The 16,737-nt window shown below is 37.4% G+C and overlaps 1 protein-coding gene across 14 annotated transcripts in view; it reads right to left on the reverse strand.

Annotated features, from left to right (window-relative positions):
* Positions 1-16,737, reverse strand: part of TSC22D1 (TSC22 domain family member 1) — a 96,872-nt gene that overhangs the window by 61,451 nt on the left and 18,684 nt on the right. For 6 of the 14 annotated variants that reach the window (XR_012627643.1, XR_012627642.1, XR_012627646.1 and 3 more), the window contains exon 3: positions 1,737-1,843. The exons of the other annotated variants lie outside the window; for them this stretch is intronic. The gene's annotated coding sequence lies outside the window, so the exon portion shown is untranslated. The remainder of the gene's footprint in view (positions 1-1,736; positions 1,844-16,737) is intronic. 14 annotated transcript variants of the gene reach the window in all.

A 16,737-nucleotide genomic window follows, 5' to 3' on the forward strand; every position in this document is an offset into this window, starting at 1 on the left:
AATAAACCATGTTTCAAATGAGATTAACAGACTTTACTGGCACTAATATACATTTCCGTCATAAAGACAGACCTTCATTCAGCTTCAGGGAAATTCTATGCTTCTGGGCAGAATGCATGAGCTGATATTAAAAAAAAAATCAGTCTTTTTAAGACATCATATGATGCCAGGTTGTTCAGTTTTTTTCCTCCTTAAGAAAGCCAGCTATAGCAACAAAGGTTACAGTAATTATACCTCAAACTTACTTGAAGAAATTACATAAAATCTATACTTTCTTAATATTAACAGTGTCTTTGTACTTTCCTTTTTAGCTCTTTAATACATGGCTTGATTTATAATGTGATTCCATTTACATGCAATTACCTTATACAAATTTCTTACACAATTTTTTTTTTTAAAGCACATTTCTTACTGAGTTCTCAATCTTCACGTAATTCCTACAGTTCTCTGGTCAGGGTCTTTCAGCCAGTCTATCTGCAGAACCTGGAAGCTAAAATGCTACACATATGCAATGTTAAGAGGAGTGATTCCAGTACCATTCAACAGCCACACTGGACCAGATGACTAATTTGGGTTATGTTTTGGTTTGGTTTTGTTGGGTTGGGGGCAGGGGGGCTGTCAGCAGTGTCCAAACTGAATTTTCGTGTGAGAATAGATCAAGGCTTTTCTCTGCAGGTTTTGACCCTTGATCACCTCCTTCATGACATTCCTCTGGTGTCTGGGATCTGCAGAGAACTCAAATATAACAAAAATGCCCCTTTCATGCAGTATTTACTCAAATACAGATATTCAATAGATTAATGTTAGTAAAGGGGCAACATGGATGCACTGGAAAATACAAGCTAAACAAGTTGCTTTTTTGAAGTCATCATTTTTAAGAAGTTCTACTTTGGAAACTACTCAAAACATGCATTTCAGAATTGAGCACTTACTATGTTTCTTTTCATATCAAATACCAATTTCTCCATCTTTTGTTAGAAGAACTTCCTGACTCTAGAGCTTACAAATTTAGCGTGCAATCTGACCAGCAAGCTTGATCCTCTCCTCGTTTTCAGTAGCATTAAGAACTCTACAGCTAAAACTGGACTGAGTTTTCTACTAACTGTTTCTGCTGAGACACAAACTGATGTCAAATGCTACTGTAAACTCTGTTAGTTCTCCAGCACTAAATAGTGTGTGAGGTAACTAAGGCTTATTTTTGTCTAACATGAGCTGGTGACAGTTGAGACAGAAACCAATGTAGAGTCATGACTTACAAACCATGTGCAAGCACACCATGATGTACCTTTGCAACATATAGTCTGTTAGGTTCAAGATTCAAGTTTAAGTGTCATGTGCAGTCAGTTATGGTTTAGATTGGAATTGCAATTTTTATTTTTACCTAGTAGATGTTAACAGCACATGAAAAATGCATTCTAGATTATCTTGTACTGCTACCACCACACAAAACATGCTGTCTTTAATTAGCTAATTAAATGTTTTCTGAATATTTGCTGACAACTTTGCTTATTGGACCAGTGCCTCAAATTCACCCGTATTTTAATATCAAATTAAAATTGTGTCATTTTCTCAAATACGACTTGGAATAAGACCACCACAAGTTTTATAATGAAAGTGTTCCTAAGTCAGCTGAGGTAAAGGCCATTTGAAATGTATCATTTGGCTCTGCTTATGTAAAACTGTTTGCATTGAGTTGTCCCTGTATCTTCTCTCCATGCAAGCACCTTCACACCTACCTGCTTTGATCAGCCAGAACTCCAAGCTTTTGCACTAGACACAATTAACTTTGGCAGTGCCTCTTCACAGGCATACCAGTGTGCAGTGTTTGACTGTCATTCTGTATCTGTTGAAATATTAGCACTTGGTTTAGGTTGTGTGCAAGAAGGAAAAAAAACAGTAACAAGTCATACATTAGAAAAATATACGGAAACAAAGGTTTCTAGCCTAGGCTTACCACTTTCACAATTATTCATAACAGGGAAAAAGACAAACATCAAACATCCATACCGAAACAGAAACTTACCCCACTGACTGATCTGGGTTGGAGACTGTTTAACCATACACTGAATCTCACAGGACCCTCTTTCCTTCATTTGAGTCAAGACTTCATTGACAAAAATAAACACAATCCAGGGCAGATAAAATAGAGCTTCCCACGCACTCAGAAAAGAAACTATGAACCCTCTTGGAAAAAAAATATCATTTGAATCATTACTGAACACTTCTGTATATGATTAATATCTACAAAACACATAGTTTATTTTGAAGCAAGTCTGACAACAACATACACCAGGGATATTCTTGCCATGACTCTTAGCATGAGATTAGTTGCCTGATCTCCAATTTCTGTACAAAAATGCGAAGGCCAGTGTTTCCTCAAAACAGTTGTTATATTTAATAAAATGCTTCTGCCTGTAAGTTCCTAAGATCATGTCTCCTATAAAAGACCAGTAAGGCTCCTTTCCTTCCATCACATTTTCTTTTTAAGGCAAGATTCTAAAATTAGTTTGCAGCAGGACTGAGAGACATCAGCATTAAAGTTCTTGTGTTTTAGCTGTTCATTATATGCAAACTACTGTATTTTCTATTTAATGGCTTTCTAGCTATCAAAAAAAAAGCTAAAAAAACTCACAAGCATTCCATGCTGCCATTACTTCTACATGCAGAAATGTTTGTATCAGAAAACTATCTTAGATGCTCTTAAATTAAGTCAAACTTCCATCTTCTAGTTTACCAAAACATACAAAAAGGAAGCGTAGTGCGTGTAACAAAGCTTGACATAGCCAACGTAAAGAAAACTGCAACACAGATGCCTGAAAGTCCTTCATCGTTGGCATGTGTTCAAAATCCATTCTCTAGAGGCTGCAGAGTTAAGCATTACATTATGTAGAATTCAACTGAGAATGAGTCTGTATTTTTTAAGTGTAGTTACTCTTTCAGATAGTTATTTCCCCAAGTTTTAAATTATTCTTAATTCATGGTTTAATATCTGCATAACTGAGATCTCCATAAGCATTTTGCAAGCTAGACCAGAGTTTAATATTGTGTAACTGCTTCTCCTCCTCTTTTTTTTTTTGCTGGACAAGCATTGAGTATTGCTTCAGGTATACAATTTTACAAGTGAACATCAAGTAATGTCCTATTCTGTTATTTCTTAACTATTTTTATTGTAGGCTTCAATACAAAAGAAAGATTCTTCAAACAGAACTGCCAACTTCATACTTCAAGATGTAACTTACTGTAACAGTCTGCTATTCCTAGCCCAGGCAATTTTTTAATGTCCTTTTTTCAAGTCATCATAGAATTGCCATTTATCAGTCAAGTTCTTTCATTCTGTTTTATAAAATAAAGCATGCATATGTATTTAAGTAGCCTGCATGACAGAAGAATCACGGTACCTAATAAAATGCTTTATAATAGTACTTGTATAGACAACTTCACAATTTTGTTGGAGAGAAGCTATAGGAAGTATTTGGGTGAGTGCTAAATACACACTGCAATACAGCATTAAACCTTTTTTTTTTTTCATACTAACTGAACATAGGTTTCAGAAATATGGCATATTCAAGCCTATGCTAATCAAAAGTTTGATTTCCCAGCAATGCATTGTGATACTACGACTCAGTGTTTTCATTATTTTTTTCTCTTGTACATTTAAAATATGTAAACAGAAAAAAGGGGTGCAGTAGAAAAACCAAAAGCTCTAAAAATATCAATAGTCTCATTACCACCATCAAGTAATAATTTGTTTTCATACTTACTGCAGTTCTTTACAAAAACATGCAATGAAACATATATTCTGCATTCTACAATGGAGATGGAAGATCCGTCCCACCTCCCAAGTGGGGGCAGAGCGCACTGTGGGGGGAGGAGGACATGGGGAAGGGTATAGTCCACAACTCCAGTGGAATCACTTGAACACGTGTTAGCAGCATGTACAATGGCAGGCCATTCTCAGAGAGCCAATAATTTAACCATGGCCAGTGGCCTTTAAGGAACTGAATCATTAACTGGACTATACAGATTTTTGAGTTCCACAGTATCTAGAGCTCTAACTGTAGCAAAATAATACTATGTATAGACTAAAAAAGTATACAAACATATGATGTGTCTTTGACTGCAGTTTAACGAACAGTGGTAAAAGACATTATTGAGAAAGTCTAAGTATTTTAAAAGAAAAGTGAAGAGACAAAATATAAATCTTAACATTCTTCTCACTACAGACAACCACTTCATGTCTTCTTTCTCCACCCATTCCCCATTATGCATTAACACAACACATATTCCTTCCCTCCTCTTCATCACTTAAATCAGAGCAAATGGTTATTCTGAGCAGTGTCCTAAATATTAATGTAAAAGAATTAGATCTACTTAGCAGCTAGCAATCAGAGAAGTCAATATCATCTGACTATCCTGTTTTCCATCTATCATAAGGCAAATCTAAAACTACTAATACATGTTCATTTGGATCATGAATATATAGTGTAAACAAAGTTGATCTGAGGTAAAAACATGACACTATGGACAAAGACAAAAATTCATTTCCACATGGCCTAGTCATAAAGTACACAATTCAATAGGAGGAACCAGTTACTACAAGGAAGCCAAATTCACACAAGCTTAACCATCTATTTCAGAATTGCAGCTAACATTAAACACAAAAAAACTACAAGTTATAGGAAAAGAGGGCTCACACCTATCATAACAATAAACGTCTCTATATTTTATTAGAATTATTCATATTGTAGTAAATGACTGAAAGTTACTAGAAACTTCTGTAGTTCACATACATACTTTAAAACTCCATAAACTTACACATTTCTAGTTATTACACTTAAATGGTTTCCAATGACAAACTAGACTTGACAAGATGAGAGCCCACTACCCATAGTTCTAGCTCAATTTTGACTGGGTCTTCAAAACAAATAAAACCCAAGAGAACATGACAAACTAAGTATTTCTGCTGCGTGTTCCCTACAAAACAATTTCTGAAGCCACCGTTCAATTTAAATCCAGTTTGACACCTCAGGAGAGTGTCATGAAAGCAATGGAGTAGATAAGCACAGCCATATTTCCACCTCCACAAGTCCAAGGCGAGGGGTGCCAAGAGGCACCTCCAACACTACTCATTCTGATGGACAATGACCAGCTATCCAGGTAGCACATCCCAAGCTGAGAGCAGCAGCCCAGCCTGTTTTTTTTCAGGCAGCCAGCAAGCCAAAAGACACAAAGCAAAAGGGAAGCTACAGCAGGGAAGTCAAAAGAAAGAGATACAAAAGCAAGTTACTGGGGGGAAAGGGAAGAGCAACATGGCAATAGAAAAGGATAACTGCAGTGCCACAGTCAAGGAGACTTACAGAAATCCCTAGAAGCCCTACACACAGCCCCCCATTTATTTATTTATTTTAAACTTGCAGTACTTATGGAACTTTTGGTTTGGTTCTCAAATAATAAACAAAAACACGGGGGGAGAAGCACGACAGGACAGTCTTGAAAGTCAAATCTTTTAAGATTGCTTCCTATATCCTACGCTCCCCCTGTAGCAGAACCACTGACTTGAGTGAACTCCACTGACCTGAACGCACCTGCAGCATTAACTCGCTTCATATACAAAGCCAGTGGCAGGACTAGAGCCAATGTTATGGGTATAATACTTAGGCTTCAACATTAGCCTGACTATTGCATCAGTCATCTATTTTTAAGTATAATTCAGCTTCTCTTTCACGATCTGATGCAAGCCTGTATGGTTTTTGTTTTGTTTTTAAACACTGTTCAAACGCAGTTTGTTCAACACCACCTTATTTGCCAAAATAATTAAGAGACTTTCTAATATCATGCAACGTCTACCAGTGGGAACATTTATTAGAAGCAGTGATTGCTATGCTTGACAAGAGAGCTACTAATATTAAAATTTATCCTTCTAAATAATATGCAAAGCTGGCAAAACATTTTTTGTTATTACTCCAATTTTACTACTTTAGGCTTATGAATGACAGTATCAAAATGTTTAGCATCACTGAAAAAAAGTTAAAATGCATCACAGGTACTATACCCTGAAAGCAAAGCTTTTCTAACAGAAAGGCATGCACTAAACAAATAAAAAGCATGACCATTTACTGTGGAAATTTTGAAAAATCAGGTTATCAAGGTTTAAACAATCAAAGTGGTCAGATTCTCAAAAAGACAACTTTCAGTCTTCAAAACTTAGAACCAGCACACATTCTTATTGGTGCCATATTTCAAAGAGCTTTATCATTTGAATTTACAGCTTGAAATTTTAATGCAATTTTAACTTGAGATTTGAACATGCGCTTTTCTTGGATGATCGGTGCACACATTCGCACTTACCAGAGGTGGCAATCAAGCATTTAGAAGAAATTAGGCCCTGTCAAGAGTATTTTGCAATAGATATAATTGTTCTTCCCCACACTTCTTTTAATTGCCTGTATTGGGGAAAGGAACGCTAAGTTCCCAGTTTCTAAGTACCCAACATTTTAGAAATCCCTTTCCCTTTAACCAACCAAAGCAGAGATGAATGTTTTGAAAGTGTTCTCCAACTGCAAATGGTTTTGAGTGCCCAGTTTGAAGTATCCTTGGCTCAGTTTCAGAAGCATTCTTCCTTTGAGACCACCAATACAAGCACATTTTAGAACATGAAGTGAGACTAGCCTGTGCTAGAATAAATACCATCCAAGAGACAGCATGAAATAATCAACTAAAACCAAAAAGGTTTTATTAGAACGTGAAGCTGCAATAAAATGGAATGCAACTGATGAGTCAAAAGTACAAGAGAACTATACTGGAAAAAAACGTTTCTTCCCAAGCCTCTGGGGTTGGGGAAGAACAAATGCCCTTCACTATATATTACCTTATTTTTGGTTTACCTAACACAAAACAAAGTTCAAAATATTTCCATAGATGCAAAACCACATTTACGAAACGTTCACAAAAGGTAGTGCATACTTTCTTAGAAAGAATTCAACATAAAAAACTTGCTTTGATTGTCATGAAGGTACATTCAGGATAATATTTGAAATACTGGCAATTTCTCAGCCACACCTAATATATCTTAAATATACATCACCAGAAACTGAGTTTATCATTTGTGAAACCCCTGTTGCCATGCTGATATGATCAGACCCCAAAACACAGGACCTGGCAAGGGGAAGACAAACTGAAGAGAGCTACTCTCTCCTCTTTCTTTTAATAGTTAACATCCTAGCTTTTTCAAAAAGTTTCACAGCCATTCATGAAAAGATAATCATCAAGCTCAAGACAGGGTGTTTGAAGAGGGACAAACAGTTGCCAATTCCTCCACCTTTGTTTTGCCTTGAGTTATCTACCAAAGCCATTTAGCAATTAAACCAACAGGAAAAAAATACTTTGAATAAACCCAAACAAGGATTCAGAAGCATATTCCATTTTGTTGGCTCCAATATACCCACTCTGGTCTGCTCACCAGCCAAAGTAAAACCACAAAAAACCCTAACAAGTTCTGAATTACTAGCATAACGAAAGTCTGAGCATGTTATTTTCACTCCATCATGCACTTATGCCACATTCTAGTTCACAAGACAAAAATGAGGAAAGTGATGAACAGAAGCTTTCCAATGCTAGAATCGGTCTAAAGTACCTCGTTAGGCCTAGTGATCCCTTGAGACTTACCGAAGATGCATACAGCAAGTGCAATGGACATGCCTCTCCACTTGTGTGATGATCTACACCTACCTAGCAGCTGCTTCCTCTGGAAGGAGTTTCAGAGCCTGCACAGGTTGACAGCTGTCCAGAAGCTTATAGGCTGCTGCCCAAAGCAACGGGGTAACAGTGTACCATGAAAAGTGGAAGAGTTGGCAAACAGACCATGGCAGGTCAGCAGGTTCTCCTGAGAACTTCAGGGTCCTTTACTTCAAGCTTCTACAAGCATCAGTGAAAAGGAATTCAGAACACATGAACAAAACCAAGACTTTTTCTTTCCTTAGGGGGTGTCCCAAAAAAGGTGTAATAAAATCAAAAATCCCTCAATCCCAAAGGGTTGAACTCAAGGCAGCTTTGCTGAGTGCACTGTGGATTCCAAGACTGAAGGAGCCAGGAAAGGGGACATGATATGGCTATAAGGCAACAAAGAGTGAAACAGCCAAGCATTAGTTACAGATAGCAGAAGAAACAGTAAGTTTCCTTATGGTCCTTCCAGAAATTTTACTTTACAGAAAGCTAGATGTTCTCTCTCTCCAACTACAGTGTATTAAATTCAATTCATTAAAAATAAATATTTACCATAGTAACACTTAAGATATGAAACTGTATACAAATTCTATAGCTTGGTAAAACTTGCTACTTTTAAGTCAAACTGACCATATAATGTATTAGAATAAACTAAATATGGACAATAAGCAGTACCAGGACTGTAGGCTTAAAGATAAAATACTACAGTGAATTCACCACACCTCCTTTCCTTTCCACTTTCCACAACATCCCATCTGAAGCCTTCAAATAAAGCAAACTAACAGGTCAGGGAAGAAGGCAAGGATAGATAGTAAACTGAGAAGGGTAAAGAGACCTTAGGAAGAAAACAAGCTGTTTGAAACAAGCCAGCCATTGGAATTTACAGCAGTATCTACATAAAGGTTCTTGAAAAATTTTTCTAGGGGGGGAAAAAAGTCTAAATAAAATTCAGGTTATGTGTTAGGAGTAAGTTAAAGGTGTTCTAGAGAACCAAGAATTAACCGTATGCTTAAAAGGACTAATACAAGTCAGGCTTGCAGTCTACACATCAGCCTAAGATATTTAAGGTTTTTGGTTTCAGTTCTGTGACGGAGGAAGAACGTTATCTCTGTTATAGTGAAGCACCGCCTTCAGTTCCTGTTTTACCATCATAGGTCCCAATTCTTATGTTCCTTTCTTTAAAAAAAAAAAATAGGGTCACCAAGCAAGTAATCATGCTTCCTTGCTGCATATGTAATAATTTAAAAGGACAATTTATAGAAGTGTATTGAATTTCTCACAGGATCACTGACTAGTTGAGGTTGGAAGGGATCTCTGGAGACCACCTAGTCCAACCCCGCTGCTCAAAGCAAGGTCAACTAGCAGAAAGGAGTAGCAAACTACAAAAGCAATAGTTAGCTGTGAGATATTACAGCATACCAACTTCTAAGACTCAGAAGCAAGCAGGGCTAACAACTAATAGACCACCTTCCCCTCTTCCTGCCCATTTTTTGACAGGTGGGTAGCAATTGTACTCGTACTTTGTTATGGGAAACAGAAACAGCATTAAGAGACCTGGATATTAATTTTTGCAAAAGCAGGCTTTTTATTTACAGGAACTATCATGCATACAGTGAAGCACAATGTGCCACAAACCCATTAAGTAACTACATTTAATGAGGTGTCAGAATGATACATATGTTATCACAGAATCACAGAATTGTCTAGGTTGGAAAAGACCTTGAAGACCATCCAGTCCAACCATCAACCCAACATTAACAGTTCCCAACTACACCATATCCCTCAGTGCTAAGTCGACCCGACTCTTAAACATCTCCAGGGATGGGGACTCCACCACCTCCCTGGGCAGCCCATTCCAACGCCTAACAACCCGTTCTGTAAAGAAATACTTCCTAATATCCAGTCTAAACCTTCCCTGGTGCAACTTGAGGCCATTACCTCTTGTCCTATCACTTATTACTTGGTTAAAGAGGCTCATCCCCAGCTCTCTGCAACCTCCTTTCAGGTAGCTGTAGAGGGCAATAAGGTCTCCCCTCAGCCTCCTCTTCTCCAGACTAAACAACCCCAGTTCCCTCAGTCGCTCCTCGTACGATATGTGCTCCAGACCCTTCACCAGCTTCGTTGCCCTTCTCTGGACACGCTCGAGTAATTCAATGTCCTTTTTGTAGTGAGGGGCCCAAAACTTAACACAGTAATCAAGGTGCAGCCTCACCAGTGCCGAGTACAAGGGGTAAGATCAATTCCCTGTCCCTGCTGGCCACGCTATTTCTGATACAAGCCAGGATGCCTTTGGCCTTCTTGGCCACCTGGGCACACTGCTGGCTCCTGTTCAGCCGGCTGTCAATCAACACCCCCAGGTCCCTCTCTGACTGGCAGCTCTCCAGCCACTCCTCCCCAAGCCTGTAGCTCTGCTGGGGGTTGTTGTGGCCCAAGTGCAGCACCCGGCATTTGGCCTTATTGAAACTCCTACAGTTGGCCTCGGCCCATCGCTCCAGCCTGTCCAGGTCTCTCTGCAGAACCTCCCTACCCTCGAGCAGATCAACACTCCCACCCAACTTGGTGTTACCTGCAAACTTACTGAGGGTGCACTCGATCCCCTCGTCTAGGTCATCCATAAAGATGTTAAACAGGAGTGGCCCCAAAACCGAGCCCTGGGGGACACCACTCGTGACCGGCCGTCAACCGGATTTAACTCCATTCAAATCAGTAAACTTTCTTGTTTACACATGTCACGATTTGGTATTTCCCAATTTAGGGAAAACCTTTCTCTATTTGTCAAGAACCTCTTCCAGGCAATATACCACACCTTCACTGACAGGAACAGTCTATTACTGATACATAACTAAATCTATATACAGCAAAACTAGGACATCACATAGAAAGCTTGCATCTTTAGTTTCAAGTGTAAAACATTTAGCAAAGATGGTAGATTCTTCTCCAACTGATACAGTCCTGAATCTGTGCAGTAACTGTATTTTTTAATTTATAACTACTTGTTTTGAAGAGCCAAGAGACAGCTACAGAAAATGTGTGAATTTCATTTTATCTGTCTGTATGACTTAACCCAGGAAACACCAAAAGACATGAAAAAATAAAGTGTGAACAGAAACAGAAGCTTCAAAGAGTCAGTTCCAAAAAGAGCAAAGATAACAAGTAATATTCAGGGACACTATTTTTTATTGACTTCCAAGAGATTTTCATCAGGATGCTTTGGGACACACTTCGTTTGAAAAGAGTGCATGACAAGACTACTAAATAAACCAAAAGAGCAAGAAAGCAAATAATGTAACCCCTCTTGAAGAATGAATATTAGCATGGGGTTTTTTGGTTGGGTTTTCTTATTTTTGGGGGGGGGGGGGTTGGTTGGGGTTTTAAGTGTTGAGTTGTATTAACTCAAATCCATAAGCAGAATTAAGGAGACTAAATTGCTTCTCCCTAGTTGTCAAGTAAACACAGTCACTTGGGACCCTTTAAAGACAGTGATTCATTTAAACTGGGCAATTGACTTTGAAATTATTATAGGCATTTGTTATTAGATTTCTATATTATATATTATAAAACATGGTTTTAAACATCAAAGCTGTGGAGATTTTTAAAGCTATGATGTCTGTTCTAGTTTTTATAAACAAACATACACATTAATGATAAAAACCACTATGCTGCAAACACAGTAGATGGAACATGATTCATGAATAATCCCACTGGCTTCAATAAAAACTCTAAGTACATGTATGTTTTCAGCTAGAGCTACATTATTAAAAAACTCACAGATATAAAAAGTTTCAGAAACTACTCAAACGTCAAAGTTGTGAAAAATCAAAATCCTCAAGTGGAAGGTATCCAGATTCCTATTTTGGGGGATTATTGGTGCAAGAGATAGATGAGAAGTTCAGAGAACTAATATAATCAACTGTGTCTCAGATCACGGCAATTCACACTTCCCCTCTCTTGCTAATGTTCCCTTAGAGAGCCATTCAGACAAAAAAAACCCAAATCGTAAATTAGAAGTTGCAGTACAAAATATCAATGAATTTTTAGACAGCTATGAGTAAATTCCAATAGAAAATTCTTCCCTGGCTACATCACCCTCTTTCCTCCAGGAAAAATGAGTTCCAAATATCTAGAAATAATAAGCATTTGTCAAAGGCTTTGAAATTAATCCTGCCTAGACACAGCACAGAAATAACTACTGCATCATAAAAGTTAAAATACCTTAAGAATCCTTTTCCTAGATCTATGCAGGACTGCAAGAATGATCAAGCATCAATTAAGAAGTTAAGGAAAAGATTTGTTTGTCCATCTTCCTTCACACCTGGGACTTCCATGCATTAAACCTCAGGTATCAGGATTTTTTTTTTTTAATTATTAAGTAGGCTTTCTATTACACAGTTAATTATTTCAACTGATTATATTAACTTTTAGAGGATAAAAACTATTAGTACAAACAAGAGAATTTAACAGCTTGTTTTGGTGCTGGAACACATGTGAGGTTCTTTTGTGTGGCAAATGAAAAGCTTAAATAACGTGGATCAGATCACCCAAACCATAATAGAAAAACAGCATTACAGATATGTCTGAATCAGGTCCCACAGTCCTTAGAACAGCTCATATTTTCCATATGAATTTCAAATAATGGAAAAGTATTTGCGTTTCAGTCTCATTCCAATCAATAATACATTTATTAGTAAATACAATCACTGAAATTCTTTTCCATCTGGTATCTCCTAAAGCTTCTGAATTTTAGCAGTTTATATTTTAAAGTAAATCACATACTAACAAGAGTAACAAGTTCTTCAGTAGAGATCTACATAACATGCAAGTGCTTCTATTCCCTTTTGCATTTTTTAAGGGCACTGACAACAGGAGTCATTGATTTCAAAGCAATTTACACAATACGAATTATGCACTGAGCTGTTCTGCCTTATTTTTTCCTCTGAGCTTTGTCTTCATCCTCACTCTACTTATATGATTTCTTTTTTTTTTACTTAAAAGAATTTCAGTACCATTTTGGTATACAGTTTAAATTTAAGCCACATCAATTAACCAAACCAAAGTATTTAAATATTCAGCAATACTAGAAACTCAGCAATCACTTTCATCATTTTTTTCCATTAGTCTCAAACCCCTAATTACAACAGCATAATCGTTTCCAAAATGCAAACAGCAGTGACAATTCTTTTCAAAGGCAAAACAGTCAATGCTTACCCTTCTTTTTAATTACTTAGAATGAAGAAGTGTATCAGGAGCACCTTACCTTAAATCCTCATCCAGCAGAAATAACATTCCATCCATCCCCACAGCCTATTAACCAATATTGCATACTTCAAACACTTCTGCTGAAATTGTAACTGATTGCATAATAGATGATTTTGCAAAAGGCACCTATTAAAATCACTGGCACCAAGTTATTAAGACTAATTAGATTTATAAACTTATTCAACCCAGCAGTCAGTGTCCTACAGAATTACTTGGCTAGATCAGAACAGTTTAGCCCTTTATACTGTTGAAATGTTCATCACAAGCAACACATACACATACAATTCTTACGTGCACATCTTAAAAACTGTTTCCACAGTACCATAAATATGGAAGATAAAGATTAATGCTTTTAAGATGAGCAAAAATGCCCTAGTCAATTACATGTGGAAAAACCTTTTGAAAAAGGGGCTAGCCAGTCTAATTAGATATACCTAAACATACCAAGTATGGCAGCTTAAAATTAAGGGTTAAAACAACACACTATTACAGAGTACTATCTGGAGGAAGAGGATATATTTACAGTCAATGGACTTGGCTTTATCTTCCTACCTGCCCCTCCTTACCCACAAGTGTTTATAAACATTCCCCACCAGATTCCTTCCGTGAGAACATATTCCCTTTAGTGTTGATTATCAGCAACCCTTCTTTGTCCTGTATTTTGGCTACTTAACCACCTTCACGAGAATAGTTCTCCCCTGCAGTCAAGCTTCTACTTCTCATCTTCAAAGGCCCCGCTGTTCTGCATTGATGTCTTTTTCATGATACATATCAAGTCCAAAAATCACAGATCAATAGTCACCAACTTCAGACCCCTTTCTCCTAGAACGCTTTACAGAGGTATCAACAAAGTTATGTTAGAGAGGTTCAGGTACACTTTATTAAGAGTAAAGCTACACAAGTAGTTTATACGTGTGGTTGCATCCCCCTCCCCAGTCTTCAGCACACATCTTCTAAGAATGTAAGATGCTCATGTTTGTCCCTCTTCCAATAGACATGAGCAAGATGTGGCATGTGGTAGGCACTAACATAGTAAAAACTATGGTTGTTATTTCTTTATGGGTATTTTCTTCCACTTCCAACAACTCTGTACCCCTTTCCTGAGAAGTTTAAAATACTCAAAACTAACTGAACAATTAATTCGTCACCTTAGCATTCCCATAAAGACAGCATTTTACAGTATCATCTAAACAATAATATGATGTAAATTTCAAACACAAACTATCCAGCATGAGGAATAAATTTTCTGGACAGTAGTCAAAGTGTAAACAGAACACTTGGTTAATCCTATTTTAGTTAGTGTTATACAGCACTTTCTAATCTCATATTCAAGATGCTTCATTATGGCAATAGAAAGATAGTCTAGATGAACTTATTACACTGGATGGGGCTTTGATCAAGCGAATAGATCTAGTGGAAGGTGTCCCTGCCCATGGCAGGGGGATTGGAACTAGATGATCTTTAAGGTCCCTTCCAACCCAAACCATTCTACAATGATTCTATAATAAAACAGGTTATAGACAAAAAATGCATTCAGTATAGAAATTCACACTAACACTAAGCAAAACCACATTTGGTAACTCGTCTCATACATTAGTTATATGCCATGCAATGACTTGGAATATATTACCTTGCGTTTTGCATTTTGTATTTTAAGCCAAACGTAGTAATTCCCTACAGTACTACCTGATGTTGCAGCAAGCAAGGAACATCTGAGATAGCTTATATTTCATATCTAGAAAATGTTAATGGAATTTATTGGCTTTAGTAACTGCAATTAATTTTTTAAAAGTAAGTTTTCCCAAACTGTTTATGTTTAAAACAAGATCAACAGGGTTTCTGTATTTCTAAATTTATTACTCATTTTACAGCTAACTTGCAATATAACTGCATTATTTGTGTATAAGCTACATCACACTCCCCTTTAAAAACTAATCAAACATCCTCTCCAAACACCAAGTACAACCCCTGAAAAGTCTGCAGACTCCTCCAGCTTCTGAAGTAGGATTCCTGAAAGAAGGTGCTGTAGATCAAATACAATACTATTATTTAGCCAACAGCCACATGATAAAGAGAGAAAGAGGCAGCTACGGCATCTGAGGCTTGTCTTAACCCCGGTTTTAACTTAAGTCTTACCTACAATGGTACTCTTTTGGGGATCATATTCAGGTCTTGTCCAAGCACAGACTCATTAAGCAAAACATTCATTTCCACAGATCAGACAAGATCTACACACTTTACTCTGTGTAAGTATTCTACTGCTGAATTAAAACAGCAATACAACACAATGAAAAGAAAGCTGTTCTCAAGACATTAAAAACTAGAAGTTCTAAATAAAGTCAGAAAACAAGCCTAAGCAGATTACTTGTCTCCTTTAGGGTTTAGTGACCTCTGACATGCTTGCTGATCTGCAGAGCTTCCAATACACCAGCAACTCTAAAAAATCCTGAAGTCCTGAAAAAGGTGCTCCAGAACTTACTAGTAACATGAAGACAAATTCCTCCTCAATGTTACTTAAAGCCTTTGAAAAAGCAGCATTGTGAAGAGGGAGTGTTGTGAAAAAATTATGCCAGATCTGTCCTTGTAACACTCTTTAAAATGACTATCAGTGCCCTGGCTGCAAATGTGACCCCAAAGGCATAAATCAAGCTGAACTGTCCTGTTCTACATTTTTACTTTGAGGACAGTTCAGACCAACTTTGGTAACAGCATTCACCTGACAGAATTGGACAGGGAATCACTGGAAGCATTTCACACCTTTTATTCAGAGTCCTTTGCAGGCAACAGTAGAATTGAGATCCTGGTAGTTTTAAATGCTTGCTACTTGTCTATTTATTCATCAGCAACAGCTAATGGAGTTACCCACAGACACTCTAAGAGGGGTTATCACAACAGAAGGCATCTTTCCTCCTCTGAGGCAGGATGTAACTACCAAAGATGATGCTGATAGGAGCAGGGAAGGAGGCTGTTGAAGGCCGTCCCTCCTCTTGGTACCTGCAGTGTCCTGCGAAAGGACAAACAACATACTTCAATTCCATCACATAACCACTAACCATATTTATATGTTTATAAAGAACTACTAGCCTAGAAAGGCCTTCAAGTGTATCCTGACATACAACCAAGCATTTGAGAAGTACGCAAGCAGGGAGAACAGAAAAATCCAACTGCTGAAATTTATTTCTTTTTACCTCACTGGTGCAGCTACCACTTTACTCTGTACAACTTTGGTAATTCTTCACAGCTAGCTATGTGCATTCCTATAATACATTTAATTATTTTGTTGCCAATAAGAATTGTTGCTATCTAGTGTGTCTTTACAGGATTTTAAGCTTGCTCTTAAATATTTTGTTAAATAGGCACATCATTTTAAAATTTTAGAAAATTTAAACATCAGAATCTGCCTTCTGAAGCTGTTTTAACATTTAAAGCATTTTTCTTCTTTTACAGGCCCCCTGGATGTTTGCCAATGGGGCTCTAATGCCAGTGCTATAGCATCCAAAATGCTATTTTAAGCCATTGCTTTGCTGACCATTACACTTTTCAAGCACGAGAACAGCTTCCTGAAAAATAACGATTGTGAATAAGAGTTTTTGTTGTTAATGAAACCATAAATATCTTGCTTCTGCTTGTATGACATCTTCATTTCTGACCTATGCTTTGATACAAGTAGGGCAGTTGTTACACCTTTCCCTACTTTAAAGGTGCAACAACCTCTAAACTTTTGCTACTCCATGAAGTCATTGCATCCCAGCTAGCTTT

Source organism: Strix uralensis, chromosome 2 (assembly GCF_047716275.1).
Source record: "Strix uralensis isolate ZFMK-TIS-50842 chromosome 2, bStrUra1, whole genome shotgun sequence".
Taxonomy (NCBI): Eukaryota; Metazoa; Chordata; class Aves; order Strigiformes; family Strigidae; genus Strix; species Strix uralensis.